Source organism: Phyllostomus hastatus, unplaced genomic scaffold (assembly GCF_019186645.2).
Source record: "Phyllostomus hastatus isolate PE091 unplaced genomic scaffold, TTU_PhHast_1.1 phas_contig_30, whole genome shotgun sequence".
NCBI classification, from domain to species: domain Eukaryota; kingdom Metazoa; phylum Chordata; class Mammalia; order Chiroptera; family Phyllostomidae; genus Phyllostomus; species Phyllostomus hastatus.
In genome coordinates, this window is record NW_025333841.1 from 1084285 (window position 1) to 1100573 (window position 16289).

Genomic DNA, 16289 nt, shown 5'->3' on the forward strand with positions numbered 1-16289 from the left:
ATTCTATTCAACCTTACTGAATGCTTATCTTGCTCAGCACATCTGTGCCAACCAACTGGCTTTTTATGAAGTACTCTTGCTTTCTGCACCTAATATTACTAGCTCAATGGAACAGTCTTAATCTAACAATTTTGCTACAATCTTTACAAAATGAGGAAACTCAAGATTGCATTTTACTTTCTGATCACCTTCTTGCTCCTAGGAATGATTTACAGGAAAGTCCTGTAAATGCTGGACTTGACAATGCTGACTTAATTTGATTTATAGATGGATTTTATCTCAAAAATGAACTGGGACATTAGCAAGCTGGATCTACCCTGGCAGATGAATTAAAAGTTCTTATTTTCCAGAAATAAGATCTGCCCACTAAGCTGAATTAATTACTCTAACTTAAGCTTGCCAATTGGCTAAAGATCAAATGGGCAAATTTTATTTTTATAGTCTGTCTACCTTTGGTATAGCTCATGACATGGAATGTTATGGAAACTATGAGGCTTCTTAACTTCCTCAAGGCAGTCTATAAAGAATGGAAAGCAGGTCACAGAGTTATTAGATTCTATGCAGCAAGCAAGACAATTGGTAATTATCAAAATCCCAAGACATTCTAAGGCCATGGAAAGTTCCTTCAGAGGAAAAAAGTAGTCTTTCCCATGTGGTAGCAAACTCCTGTGGCACATGTCATCACCTGGAGTAACTGCCCCCCAAAGGAAAAATGCTTTCTTGCTACTGGCTTTTCTCTAAAGGGAGCTGCCAGAATTTCTGGACGTTCTAGTTTGTCCTGGTATGTTTCTCTATTTTTAGTTCCTTTTTTCAGTCAGCAGAGGCATCAAAAAGGGAAGAGAAGAAAGGAGAGAAGAAGGATGAAGGAAAGGGGAGTCCTGACAATAGGGTTCAGAGGTTAAAGGACATAGTGATACAGTTGGCATAGTGTGTTGTTGGTAGTCAGTAGCTTTAGAAACCTTTTTAAATTCAGAGACCATCTGTAAAATTTTTTATTAACTTCCTGGAGGAAAGAGATTTTAATTTCAAAATGAAGTAAGCTTCCCACTCATTTTGTCTCATTTCAGAACCAGCTTTTCCAATTGAGCACACAGAAAAATCTACTTAGGTATATCAACTGCTCCTCATTTCTGTAAATATGATCATGTGAAATCTCTATATGAATTGTACATGAAGCCCATAGAAGTACTAATAGGTGGCTGTCCACCTTGGAAGCACAATTTCCCATTGTGAATTTAATTTTCTTTTGAAAACTGTATAGCCTAAACAAATTTCTACAGATGTTATGTTGTGGGTCTCAGTGTAAGTTTCTCATAAAGATTTTTTTATGAGAGTTCAGTCTCTCATAAAGATTTTTCTTGTTGTTCAGACTCTCGGAAAGCAATACCAATTGAAATACTGAAACATAAAAACAGCCACCCTTTCCTCTTTTCCCTTATCTTTTAGCGCCACCTTGAGGATTTTCTAAGAACAGCTCAAAGTCAGGACCTGCAACCAAAGAGCCAGCAAATTCAAGACTGCAAAAGAAAAATCATACAAGTTCATCCAATGTGAAATAGAGAGCCAGTGGGGCACAATGGGTCCCTGCTGGTACTTAGCACTAGATATGGGTCTGTAGGGTAGTCCTGAGTCATTTTCTTTTCAGTCCCTTCACAGCTGCTGAAGTAAATGTTGATGAAAGAAATTCCAAACCTAAAGAAAGGTTTAGCCATTTATTTGAGCCAAAGGGCTGAGGACCATACCTGGAAGCAAAATCTCAAAAGGATTGAGAAAATTCTCTAATGAATAGAAGTTTTGCAGTGATTTTGTCTATTAGAATCAAAGTAAAAGATGTAAAGAAAAGTACAGGAGAGCCCTTGGTGGTAGATTAAGGAGGCGGGGAAAAGTAAAGTGGGGAAATCTTTACATTAAATAAAAAATAGACTTCTGGCCAAGACAGAGGCATAGGTAGACACACTGTGCCTCCTTGCACAACTAAAAGAAGGACAACAACAATTTAGAAACAAAAATCAACCAGTACTGACAAAAAATTGACCTGTGTAGAAGTCTGAACCAAGGAGTTCAAGTACACACATTCATCCAGACCAGTAGGAAGGCCAGAGTCAGGCGGTCAGGCAAAGAGGGGTCATAGCAAAGCAGCTGCTGGCGGACCCAGCGAGGTGGTGGATTGTGGAGGGGCATGGCGCACAAGGCACCGGGTGGACCCACATTCGCGCACAGATAAATCAGGCGACCCTGGGGAGCAAGACAGACTATGCAACCCAGGGTCCCAGCGTGGGGAAATAAAGCCTCAAACCACCAACTGAAAACACCTGTGGGGGTTGAGGTGCCAGGAGAAACTCCCAGCCTCACAGGAGAGTTCCTTGGAGAGACCCACAGGGTCCTAGAACATACACAAACCCATGCACACAGGAATCAGCACCAGAGGGCCTGATTTGCTTGGGGGAAGCAGGGGAAGTGACTGAAATCCAGCAGAGAGCAGAGCAAGTGCCATTGTTCCTTCTCGGACCCCTGCCCCACAAACAGTGTCACAGCCCAGCTACGTCAGTTGCCCTGCCCTGGTGAACACATAAGGCTCCGCTCCTCGCTACATAAGAGGCTTGTCAAGAAAAAAAAATGGCCCAAATGAAAGAACAAATAAAAATTCCAGAAAAAATACAACTAAGCGACGAAGAGATAGTCAATCTATCAGATGCAGAGTTCAAAACACTGGTAATCAGAGCCCTGGCTGGCGTAGCTCAGTGGATTGAGTGCGGGCTGTGAACTAAAGTGTCGCAGGTTCGATTCCCAGTCAGGGTACATGCCTGGGTTGCAGGCCATGACCCCCAGCAACCGCACATTGATGTTTCTCTCTCTCTCTATCTCCCTCCCTTCCCTCTCTAAAAATAAAGAAATAAAATCTTTAAAAAAAAACACTGGTAATCAGGATGCTCACAGAATGGGTTGAATTTGGTCACAAATTAGATTAAAAAATGAAGGCTACGCTAAGTGAAATAAAGGAAAATGTACAGGGAACCAATAGGGATAGGAAGGAAACTGGGACTCAAATCAATGGAGTGGACCAGAAGGAAGAAGGAAACATTCAACCAGAAAAGAATGAAGAAACAAGAATTCAAATAAATGAGCAGAGGCTTAGGAACCTCCAGGACATCTTTAAATCTTCCAAAATCCAAATTATAGGGGTACCAGAAGGAGAAGAGGAAGAGCAACAAATTGAAAACTTACTTGAGCAAATAATGAAGGAGAACTCCCCCAATCTGGCAAAGGAAATAGACTTCCAGGAAGTCCAGGAAGCTCAGAGAGTCCCAAAGAAGTTGGACCCAAGGAGGAACACACCAAGGCACATCATAATTACATTCGCCAAGGTACAAATGAAGCAGAGAAGCAGCAAGAGATAAGGGGACAACAGTAACCTACAAAGGAGTTCCCGTAAGACTGTCAGCTGATTTCTCAAAAGAGACCTTACAGGCAAGAAGGGGCTGGAAAGAAGTATTCCCATTCATGAAAGGCAAGGATCTACATCCAAGACTGCTCTATCCAGCAAAGCTATCATTTAGAATGGAAGGGCAGATAAAGTGCTTCTCAGGGAAGGTCAAGTTCAAGGAGTTCATCATCACCCAGCCCTTATTATATGAAATGTTAAAGGGACTTATCTAAGAAAAAGAAGATAAAAAACATATACAGTAAAATGACAGCAAACTCACAATTATTAATAACCACACCTAAAAAAAACCAAAAACAAACTAAGCAAACAACTAGAAAAGGAACAGAACCACAGAAATGGAGAACACATGGAGGGTTAGCAACTGGGGAGTGGGAGGAGCAGAGAGGGGGAAAAGGTACAGAGAGTAAGTAGCATAGATGGTAGGTAGAAAATAGACAGGGGGAGGGTAAGAATAGTATAGGAAATGTAAAAGCTAAAGAACTTATAAGTATGATACATGGACATGAACTAAAGGGGGGAATGTGGGTGGGAGGGGGTGTGCAGGGTGGAGGCGAGTGAAGTAGCATAATCAATAAAATATAATTAAATAAAAATACAACAAAAAACGAATAGATACGTATTTATTTTAAATTGGTAGGCACTAAGTAGTTCAAATTTAAAATGCTTTATAGAGATATGCATGTAAAATATATAATGATGACAAGCGTTAGGATCATTTGTCTCAGTATCCTGCAGATTTATTTCTTGAGGTCTAGAAAAGAGATCATTCAAACATTTTAAGTGTGCTATCCTTAATGCAAAAAAAAAAAAAACAATGAAAAGGGTATGCTCAAGGTAAAGATTAATGCATCATACATATCTTAGGACACAATTTTTCATTATAACCTGATCAGTTAGAATTTTTTTTATCAAAACAACTCATGTGGTTACTTTCAGTTATTGTGCTTGTCAGGCTTGCCCTTTTGTTTATAATATAATACCAAGAGCAACCAGTAAAATAGCTGTATAAAGAGAGGCACTCCAAAACACTATACATTAATCAAAATGGAGCTCTACAACTGTTTAAGTAACCCTAACAGGAAGGAGAGAAACAAAAAGCAGACAGAACACATAGAAAACAAAAAAATAAATTAGCTAATTTAAGTGCTAACATATCAAAAATTTTAAGAAATCCAAATTATCAAAATATGTCAATTAAAAGACTGAGAGTGTCAGAATGAAATAAAATACATTATCCAACTTTATGCTGTTTAAAAAAACTGAAAGAAAGGGGAAAATGTGAATATATTTCTACTTATATAAATATAATATTTTTCTATATTGCTATCCGATAAAGTATATTCTAAAACAAAGACAATTATTAAGTAGACCAACATTTTATAATAGACAGGCTAATCCACCAAAAAGGTATAACAATACTAAATGCATGGTACCAAATAGCAGAACTGCAAAACATGTGAAGCAAAAACCAATAGAATTGAAAGGATAAATAGATGAATCCACAATTATAGTCAGTGTTGAAGGACGTAATTGAAAGGATATGACTTTCAATTGACCAGTGAGCTGGACTTGAGCAATCAGAGGCCCTCTCCCCCACTGCAGTCTTTGGAACATATATTCTGCCCAATGTTCCATCAATGAGAGCTGTTTTCAAAAACACAGCCTTGAGGATTTCCAGTCAAGATGGAGGCATAGGTAAACACAGCTCGCCTCCTTGAATAACCACAGCAAAAATTACAACTAAGCTGCAAAACAACTATCACCCAGAATTGTCAGAAAATCGAGGTATATGGAAGTCCCACAACCAAGGAATTAAAGAAGTCACATTCATTCAGACTGGTAGCAGGGACAGAGATGCAAATGTGGAGCAGGCAGCCCCGCACCTACATGTGGTAGATAAAAACTGAGAGGGATATCTTGGGAGTGAGGGATCCCAGCCCCACACCAGATTACCTAGCCCAGGGTTCAAGTGCCAGGAAGTTAAGTCCCCATAACTTCTGATGGTAAAATCCAGTAGAGGTTAGGGCAGTGGAAGAAACCAGGATTCTCAAGTGTCTCTTTTTAAAGGGTCCACAACCATCCTAGGACTTACACAAACTCACTCCCTCTGGGCTCCAGCACTGGAGCAGCAGCTGGAAGGGCACCAGTGGTGTATGGGGAGAAACTGAAGTATCTGGCATCAGAGCAAGTGTCAGGGGACATTTTCTTCCCAGACAAAACTTCAGAGACCAGGCAGCAGCCATTGTCCCTTTTCTGAGCCCTCCCCCAACACAGAGATACAGAGCAGGTGGCACCATATCTGAGACTCCAGCAACTTTGTTCACATTGGTTGCCCTACCCTGACAATTTCATCAGGCTCCACCCCATCCAACTTTCAGGTGCATTTTTTTATATTAGGCCATGCTGCCAAGACATGGAGTCAAAGCAGATCTACCTAATACATAGAAACAAACACAGGGAGCCTGCCAAAACTAGGAGACAAAGAAACATGACCCAAATGAAAGAACAGATTAAAACTCCAGAAAAACAACTAAAGTGGAGATAAGGAACTTACCAGATGCAGAGTTCAAAACACTGGTTATTAGGATGCTCAAGGAATTCATTGGGTACTTCAACAACATAAAAAAGACCCAGGGAGAAATAAAGGTTATACTAAGTGAAATAAAGAAACAATTACAGGGAATCAACAGTGAAGTGGATGAAAATGAAAATAAAATGAATTTTTTGGAACACAAGGAAGAAAAAATTCAATCAGAACAGCAAGAAGAAAAAAGAATTAAAAAATGAGGATAGGGTGAGGAGCCTCTGGGACAACTTCAAGCACACCAACATTCAAATCACAGGGGTGACCGAAGGAGAAGGAGCAAAAAACTGAAAACTTATTTGAAACAATAATGAAAGAAAACTTCCCTAATTTGGTGAAGGAAATGGACATACAAGTCCAGCAAGCTCAGAGAGTCCAGAAGAAGTGGGACCCAAGGAAGCACACACCAAGGCACACCATCATTAAGTTACCCAAGAGTAAAGATAAGGAGAGAATCTTAAAAGCAGCAAAAGAAAAGAGACAGTTACCTACAAAGGAGTTCCTATAAGACTGTCAGCTGATTTTTCAAAAGAAACTTTGCAGGCTAGAAGGGACAGGTAAGAAGTATTCAAAGTGATGAAAAGCAGGGACCTACAACCTAAATTACTCTATCCAGCAAAGCTATCATTTAGAATGTAAGGACAGGTAAACTGCTTCCCAGACAAGGTAAAACTAAAGGAGTTCATCATCACCAGGCCATTATTATATGAAATGTTAAAGGAACTTATTTAAGACAAAGAAGATCAAAACTATAAATATTAAAATGGCAATAAATTCACAACTATCAACAATTGAGTCTAAAAAACAAACTAAGCAAACAAGCACACAGAAACAGAATCATAAATATGGAGATCCATTTGAATGATTACAACCCAGTTGGGAGGGGGAAGAGGAAGAATGAGGAAAAAGGTACAGGGATTAAGAAGTACAAATTGGTCCCTGGCTCAGTGGACTGAGTGCTGGCCTGCAAAACAAGGGGTCACTGGTTCAACTCCCAGTCAGGGCACATACCTGGGTTGTGAGCCAGGTCCCTGGTAGGGGGCATACGAGAAGCAACCACACATTGATGTTTCTCTCCCTCTCTTCCTCCCTTCCCCTCTGTATAGAAAATAAATAAAATATTTTTAAAAAGAAGTAGAAATTGCAAGGGGATCTTAAGAACCATATAGGAAATGTAGTAGCTAAATAATTTATATGTATGACTTATGGACATGAACTAAGGGGGGATTGCAGTAGGGAATGGGGAGTATTAGGTAGAGGGAGCAAAGAGGGAAAAAATAGGACAACTGTAATGGTGTAATCAATAAAATATATTTAAAAAACAACACAGCCTTGAGAGAGTAATGTGCAGTTGAGCCCATCTGGATGGTGTAGATGACTGAACTTGAACTCAGTTAAGACCTCTATACAAACTCCAACAATTCTAGCAGACATGTATAGAGATCTATTCAACCTGCAGCCATCCAAGACTAGCCTCATATGTAATTTTCCCTGTTTATTAAAACTTCCACATACCCATCTGAAGTGATCTGCCTCTTGGTGAGCCAGCCAGGACATCTGAGAAATTGGGTCTTGGGAATGAAGCATCTGTGGGGGGCAATCCCAAGTTAGTCATTGACTTCAATGTGGGAAGGGGTGGCCCATATGTTAGTTGTTTGTCAACTACAATGTAAGTACAATGATGCCCTCAAAATGCTGGCTGACTTCAGGCACTTGTTTGAGGAACTGCACATAGAGCACTGCAGCCAAGAAAACTGAATGGCTGATGTATTGGGCTGGCCTCGATTGTGGACAGTTTGGCTGGCCACCAATGCCCAAGTAGAGGCTGAAGCTTGAGTTATAAAGTTGGGAGAATAGCTAAGGTTAGAGTATGATCAATGGTTGTCCACTACTCTGCTAGCTTTCAGAGCTGACAGAAAAGGAGGGAAAGTAGGATAATAAATGCAAAGCTAAGCGAGTGCAAACTGCCACAAATTAAGGTCTGAGTGCTGTGACAAACCATTATTTGGGCAATAGGTGGTAGAATCCATTGTGAAAGTGAGGAAGTGAAGAGGAAGATGCTGTGGTAATTGACAGTGAATTGGACAAAATGCCCCGTTGCTTGACCCCTAATACAAAGGAGAGCAAAACACAGCAACAACTCCAACCAGAGGGCTAGCCCCCAATTCAGGAAACATTCACAATGAGAGAATATACTCCTGCTGCGTTTATCGATATAGCTGCCAAGTTCCAGCAAAAGACCATGAAAATTATCCAGGCATGGTTAATAAGGTTAAGGGATGGAAAGGGGGTGCAATGGCATTTTTCTGAGTGGGCAGAAGGCAGCAAAAATGAGCAACATCACCACACACCCTGCCATCTGACAGTACCTACATAGCATTCAGGAGGTTCTGTGGATTGCATTATTTTAGCCTACAGGGATGCTTGGCCCAATAAGGGGAAATTTCCCTGGGCCTGGAGAATACTGGAAATCTATAGAGGAGACATAAATGATTAAGGGGTTGAGAGTGAAACAAGCTATGTATGTCCATCTTTGAAGACCCAGATCTGGCTACATTTACTGCAGGAATGAAAACAAAGATACTCCAGTCTACTCCACAATACCTAGTATGGGACACTAATATCCATGTGTTGATCCCAGTCATGGGACAAGACATTAATGATGTTGAGCAATTCATTGCTGTTCTGGGGAAACTGACAAATTCCAGGAATGGGGAGGAGCTGCGGGAAAGACTCGACACAAAGAGGGAACCCGGAAAGCCAAGATCTGGAAACAGCCCAGATGCCCATCAGTAGATGAGTGGATAAAAAAAGCTGTGGTAACCCTAGCCGGTACAGGTCAGTTCATTGGATCATTGTCTCATAAACTGAAGGTTCGCAAGTTCAATTCCCAGTCAAGCCACATGTCTGGGTTGTAGATTTGGTCCCCAGTAAGATTTCATTCTTTTTTATGACCAAGGAATATTCCATTGTATAGGTGTACTACCACTTTTTTAAATCCATTCTCTATTGATGGGCACTTGTGTTGCTTCCATATCTTGGTTATTATAAATAATGCTGCAATTATTCTTTAAGATAGGGGTCCAATTTCATTTTTCTCAATGTTTATATCCAGTTTTCTCAACGCAATTTATTGAAGAGATGATCTTTTCCCCCTTGAGTATTCTTGGCTCCCTCATCATATATTAGTTGACTGTATATGTGAGGGTTTACTCCTGAGCACTTGAATATATTCCAGTGGTTCACGTGTTTATTTATATGCCACAACCCCAATGTTTTGCTTGCTATAGGTTTGTAGTATAGTTTGAAATCAAGAAGTATGATGCCTCCATATTTGTTCTTCTTTCTCAAGATTGCTTTGTTATTTGTGTTTCCATATACATTTTAAGATTATTTCTTCCATTTCCATGGGATCTGCCATTGGAATTTTCATGAGGATTGCATTCAATCAATAGATGGCTTTGGTAGTATGGGCATTTTAACAATATTAATTCTTCCAATTCATGGTCACAGTTTATCTTGTCATTTGCCTATGCATTCTTCAATTTCTTTAACCAAAGTCTTGTAGTTTTCTTGTACAGAGGTTTCACTTACCTGGTTCAATTTATTTCTAAATATTTTACTGGATATTTCAATATTTTACTGGGTTTTTATTTCAATCACAGTTGACATTCAATATTATTTTGCATTAGATTCAGGTGTACGGCATAGTGGTTAGACAATCATATACTTTACAAAGTGTTTCCATATTTCCACCTGGCACCATACATAAGTTCTTGTAATATTGTTGACTGTATTGCCTATGCTGTACTTTACATCCCTATGACTATTTGTTGACTACCAACTTGTAGTTCCTAATCCCTTTACCTTTTTCTCCCAGCCCCCAATACTGTCCTCTGGTAACCATCATTCTGAACTATGTATCTGTGAGTCTGTTTCTGTTAGTTTGTTTTACTCTTTAGATTCCACATATGATTCAAATCATATGGTGTTTGTCTTTCTCTGACTGACTTCACTTGGTGTAATACCATTAGGTCCATCCATTTTGTCACAAATGGTAGAATTTCCTTCTTTTCGATGGCTGAGTAGGACTCTGTTGTATATATGTACCACCATTATTTTTATCCACTTATCTATTGATGGGCACTTGGGTTGCCTCCATATCTTGGCTATTGTAAATAATGTTGCAATGGACATAAAGGTGCATATATTCTGTTGAATTAGTGTTTTGAGTTTATTCAAATATATACCCAAAACTGAAATTGCTGGATTATGAGGCAGTTCCACTTTTAATTTTTTGAGGAATCTCCATACTGTTTTCCATAGTAGCTACACCAACCTGCATTCTCATCAGCAGTACACCAGGATTATCTTTTCTCCGGACTTTGCCAAAACTTTTAGTTTGTTGATTTATTAACAAAAGACATTCTGAAAAATATCACCATATCTGAGCTGATATCTCACTGTGGTTTTAATTTGCATTTCTCTGACAACTAGTGATATTGCACATCTTTTCATATGTCTATTGGCCACCTGTATGTCCACTTTGGAGAAGTGACTATTCGGGTCATTGGTACATTTTTTATTGGTTGGTTTGTTTGTTTGTTAGTGTTGTGTTGGATATTAACCCCTTATCAGATGTGTCATTAGCTGATACATTTTCCCATTCAGTAGGTTGTTTTTTAATTTGTTGATGACTTCCTTTGCTGTGCAAAATTTTTTTAATTTGATGCTATCCTATTTTATTGTTCCTTCTCTTTCACTTGCCTGAGAAGATATATCAGAAAAAATATTTCAAAGAGCAATGCCAGAGAGTATACTTGCCTAGGTTTTCCTCTAGGAGTTTTATGGGTTCAGGTCTTACATTTAAGTATTTAATTCATTTTCATTTATTCTTACATATGGTGTAAGAACGTGGTCTAGTTCTTTTTTTGCATATATCTGTCCAATTTCCTAACACCACTGTATGTATTCACCCCATAGTATGTTCTTTTTTAAAAGATTTCATTTATTTATTTATTTATTTATTTTGACAGAGGGGAAGGGCAGGAGAAAGAGAGGGAGACAAATATCAATGTGTGGTTGTCTCTCGTGTGTCCCCTAACTGGCGACCTGGACTGCAACCCAGGCATGTGCCCTGACTGGGAATCAAACCTGTGACCCTTTGATTCACAGGCCTGCACTCAATCCACTGAGCTGCACCAGCTAGGGCCCATTGTATGTTCTTGTCTCCTTTGTTATAGGTTAATTTGACAATATAGGTGTGAATTTATTTCCAAACAGTCTATTCTTTTCCTTTGATCTGTGTCCATTTTTATAACTATAGCTTTGTAGTATAGTTTGATATCAGGTAGCATAATATTGGATTGGCCATAAAGTTCATCTCTTTTTTTCTGTGAGATGGCTATAGTAGCACTTAGTTGTCTTTAACTTCATTCAAAACAATTTTGTTGACTTCCAGGCAAGATGGAGGCATAGGTAGATACACTTTGCCTCCTTGTACAACAAAGAAGGTGGACAACAACAAATTTAAAAACAAAAAGTAACCATTACTACCAGAAAATTGAACTGTATGTAAGTCCAACAACTGAGGAATTAAAGAAGAAACATTCATTCAGACCAGTAGGAGGGGCAGAGATGACAGCCAGGATGGAGAGGACACAGGATAAGGCTGTGGCTGGAGGACTGGGTGGGCGAGGCAGCGGCTGGCAGACCACGTGGTCCCACATTTGCATGCAGATAAAATGGGAGGTACAATTGGGACTGAGACAAATTGGACTACCCAGGGTTCCAGTGTGGGTAAATAAAGCCTCAAAACCTTGGGCTGTAAAAACCTGTGGAGGTTGTGGCAGTGGGAGAAACTCCCAGTCTCACAGGAGAGTTTGTTAGAGAGACTCACAGGGTCCTAGAATGTACACAAGCCCACCCACCTGGGAATCAGCACCAGAAGGGCCCAATTTGCTTGTGGGTAGTAGGGAAGTGACTGAAAGCTGGCCAAGAGCTGAGCAACCAGCATTGTTCCCTCTGGGACCCCTCCCTCACATATGGCACCACAACGCAGAGATGTGGGTTGCCCTGCCCTGAAGAATACCTAAGGCTCCGCCCCTTACAACGTAACAGGTGCACGAAGACAAAAAAAATATGGCTCAAATGAAAGAACAGATCAAAACTCCAAAAATAGAACTAAGTGATGAAGAGATAGCTAACCTATCAGATACAGAGCTCAAAACAATGGTAACCAGGATGCTCACAGAAACGGTTGAGAATGGAAGAGCTGAAAAAGTGAAGGCTATGCAAAGTGAAATAAAGAAAAATATACAGTGAACCAACAGTGAAGGGAAGGAAACCAGGACTAGGAGTGATTTGAGTAAGGCCTCTTCCTTACTGACACAAGAATTAGGTGGCTCTTACCCTCGGGAGACATTTCTATAAGAAAAAGAAAGTTCCAGTACCTGTAAACCTTAAAGCCAAGAATCTTTCCAAAGAGATCAACACATCGATAGGTAGAACTGTCTTAAACATATCTAAAAGTGGTTCTTGCAGCACTCTACACATTGGTCATACTGGAATGCAGGCTCAACACATCACTGAAAACATTGTTGCTGTCACGAAAAAGCTTTCACAGAAATTGCCAGGGAAATGAGAGAGTGTGAAAGAAACTCTTGATGTGTTGCGAAGGGCAACACATCAGTTGCCCTTCGCATCTTTTCTTCATTTGTTAAGAGTCGGGGTGAAGCCAAAGGAGCGTGCACTCCCAGTCAGAAGAAAAAAGAAGAAAAGAAAATACAAAAGCAAAGAGAATATAATGAAAAATGAAAGAAGAAGAAAAGAAGTCTTATGAAACAGGCTAGAAGGCTACAGCAGCCCTAACCACAAAGAAGGCGGCCTCTAAAACTAGTGGTGGTCCAGTAAAGGACCCTGAACCCCAGAAGGAAGAGAACCCCATGCTTGGGATGAAAGAGCCCTGCAGAGTAAAAGCCCAAAATAAAGTACAAGATGAATCTGAAGAAGAAATTCCATTAGGGTTCCAATAGGAAAAACTCCCATCAAAGAAAAAGTAGAAATACAAAAACATGACACACGAAAGAAATCCCCAAAAAAGAGTCCCGGTTCCAACACATTTTGTGGGAATAAGAGAAAGTCCATTCCAGCTTTGGAGACCCCAAAAGCAGCCGAGCCCAGAAGTCCAGGTAAAAGCCCAGGGAAGAAGCCAAGAATCAAAGAAGTGGAGAAGGAGAGAAACTCTCAGTTGGTGAAAAAAGACCCAAGACAGATGCCCAAAAAGCCAGAGGCCAAGTTCTTCACTACAGGTAATAAATCTGCAAGGAAAGCTCCCCACATCCCCAAACAATGCCTCCCAAAACCAAAGTGATCTAGTCAACCTAAAGTCAGTGACTGAACCAGAAGGAAATGTCAGAGCTGCCTGGAAAGCTTTTGAAAAATACCCAGGTCCTGTCACAACTTTCTCCAAGAGTGAGACCTCAACTTAAATGTGTTTAAAACCCCCACAAGTGATTCTGATGTATGTTTGTGCATGTAAGAACAGTAGCTTGGATCCATGTTTTTTTTTTTTGAGTCCATGTTTTAAATTGCTCTTCTGTGCATTTGCCAATATAGTAGAAAATATGGTGCTTTTATTAAAGTGTAACATTTGTTTCAGAGTAAACTAAAAAAAAGAGAAGGTATACAAATGGATAACAAGCACATTAAAGGATGCTCAACAGTATTAGCCATTAGGGAAATGCAAAGTAAAACTATAAGAATAGCTATAATCACGAAGGTAGACAAACAAATGTTAGAGGATGTGGAGAAAATAGAACCTTTATACATTGTTGGTGGACATAAACTGATCGAGCTCCTTTGGAAACAGTTTGGCAGTTTCTTAAATTTAACATAGTCTTACCATATAACCCAACAATTCCACTTGTAGGTATCTCCCGTAGAGAAATTAAAACATATGTTCACAAAAGGATATGTAGATAATTTTCATAGTAACATTGTCATAATATGCAAAAGATGGAAGCAATGAAAATTATATCAATTGATGAATGCATAAACAAAATGTGATATATCCTTAAAATGTCATTGTATTATCAATAAAAAGAAATGAAGTTCAAAAATTCATACATACAAACAACAGTATGGTGGTTACCAGAGAGAAAGAGGGGTGGGAGGACGTAGTAAAGCATGAAGAGGTCAGATATATGGTGACAGAATGAGATTTTACTTTGAGTAGTAAACACACAAATACACAGATGATGTAATATGGAATTGTACCCTTGAAACCATTTTATTAACTGTCATCTCAACAGATTTAAAATGTTTAAAAAAAGAAATGAAGTACTCATACAAGGCACAACATGGATGAACCACAAAAACATCATTTTAAGAGAAAGAAGCAGGTCACAGAAGACCACCTATTGTATGATACAATTTATGTGAAATATGCAGAAAATAAATCTGTAGAGATAGAAAGTAGATTAATTATTGCCTGGGCCTAGGAGTGAGAGTGTGGAATGGCTGAAATGGGACAGTGATTTCTTCTGGGTGTGACAAATATGTGTAAAAATTAGTTTGAGCTGAACCCTGGCTGGTGTGGCTCAGTTGGTTGAGCATTGTCCCACAAACCAAAAGGTCACCGATCCAATTCCTGGGTTATGTGTCCGGTCAGGGAGCCTGTGGAAAGCAACCAATCACTGTTTCTCTCTCATATCAACGTTTCTTTCCCTCTTTCTTCCTCCCTTCCCCTCTCTCTAAAATAAAAAATAAAAGTTAAAAAATCTTTTAAATTAGTTTGTGGTGATAGTTTAGTGACTCTGTTAATTTACTAAAATCACTGAATCAAATGTTAAATAGATAGAAAAAGAGAGAGAGAAAGATGGTATTTAAAAGTTATACTTCCTAGCCCTGGCTGGCATAGCTCAGTGGATTGAGCACAGGCTTGAGAACCAAAGTGTCTCAGGTTTGATTCCCAGCCAGGGTACATTCCTGGGTTGCAGGCCATAACCCCGAGCAACCGCACATTGATGTTTCTCTTTCTCTCTCTATCTCCCTCCCTTCCTTCTCCAAACATAAATAAATAAAATCTTTTTTAAAAAAGTTATACTTCCTTTCAGTTATATTAAAATTGAAACACCCTTGATGATTAAATCTATGACCTCTTGCCTCAGGCCCCCATGAATCAGAAGGAAAGCCTTACCCCCTTCCCTTAGCACATCATGCAGATAGTTACATAGCCTACTTTATTTTACATCCACTCTTAGTTTTACTATTCTTGAAAGTTGCTAAATTATCATTTTAGTAAAAGGTGAAAGATTTATATGATCTGAAGAGAAACCAGCGTGTTTAATTATCATTTTAAAATCATGTTTTTTTTTTGTGGTTACTGGCAAAATGTGTTTTTCTCAGCTTGCCCAATTCCAAATTATCCTATAGTTCAGGAAAACAAATTACCTTTGGAATCACATATGCCTTTTTAGTACACTGAATATGCAAGAAAGCAGATGAGAAGATTTCACTATATGTGGGAGTTCCTCTAAGCACAGTGCCCCCCCCCCCACACACCGAACTGCTTTGTCCTTTAGACATTTAGCTAAATGTTATGAGCTTCTTTCCATTTTGGCAGTGAAATTTCCCCCTTCTTGGCCTTCCCTCCCAACCCCCACAAACATCATTGTTTTCACTTTTACCATAGTTCTAGTACCTAATCACAAGTCCACCCCTTTACTCTCTCCCTTTTCTTTCTTTCAAGTTATCTCCTCCTAGCATAATCCAGAATAGTGAACAGGTGAAACTATCTATCATTTAAGTAGTAACCAGCAAAATATTCACTTTAGACATTAACTTAGTGGACATTTATGGATAATATGTTTGGAAAAATTTTAGTACAGCTTACGGCTTATTTTGTTTTTTGAAAGAAAAGAACTGCTGTAGAATATTAATTTGATATTAAGCCTAAGGTATGCCAGTCCCATAAATGATATATGACATGTTTTTTATTAATATGTAAGAAAGGCAAATATATCATGTATGTTTGGCCAAAAAGCTATTATAAAATATTTTAAGGTTCCATCTTTAGTTATAAATTTCTGGTTAGTAGATAAAATACAATAAAAAAGTAAATTTTGTTGCTTCTTGATAGTGTTACAACTTATTTTTAAAGTTCTTAAATAATCAAGCTTTTGAGTGAAACAATTTTTTTCATTTTAATAACAAACTCCTCAGTAATGATGATGGTTTGATCAACACCTCTTATAGAAC

The 16289-nt window shown here is 39.0% G+C and overlaps 1 pseudogene; it reads left to right on the forward strand.

Moving 5' to 3' along the window:
* The window catches only part of LOC123819044, a 43127-nt pseudogene extending 29726 nt beyond the window's left edge, over positions 1-13401 (forward strand).
* The last annotated feature ends 2888 nt before the right edge of the window (positions 13402-16289 follow it).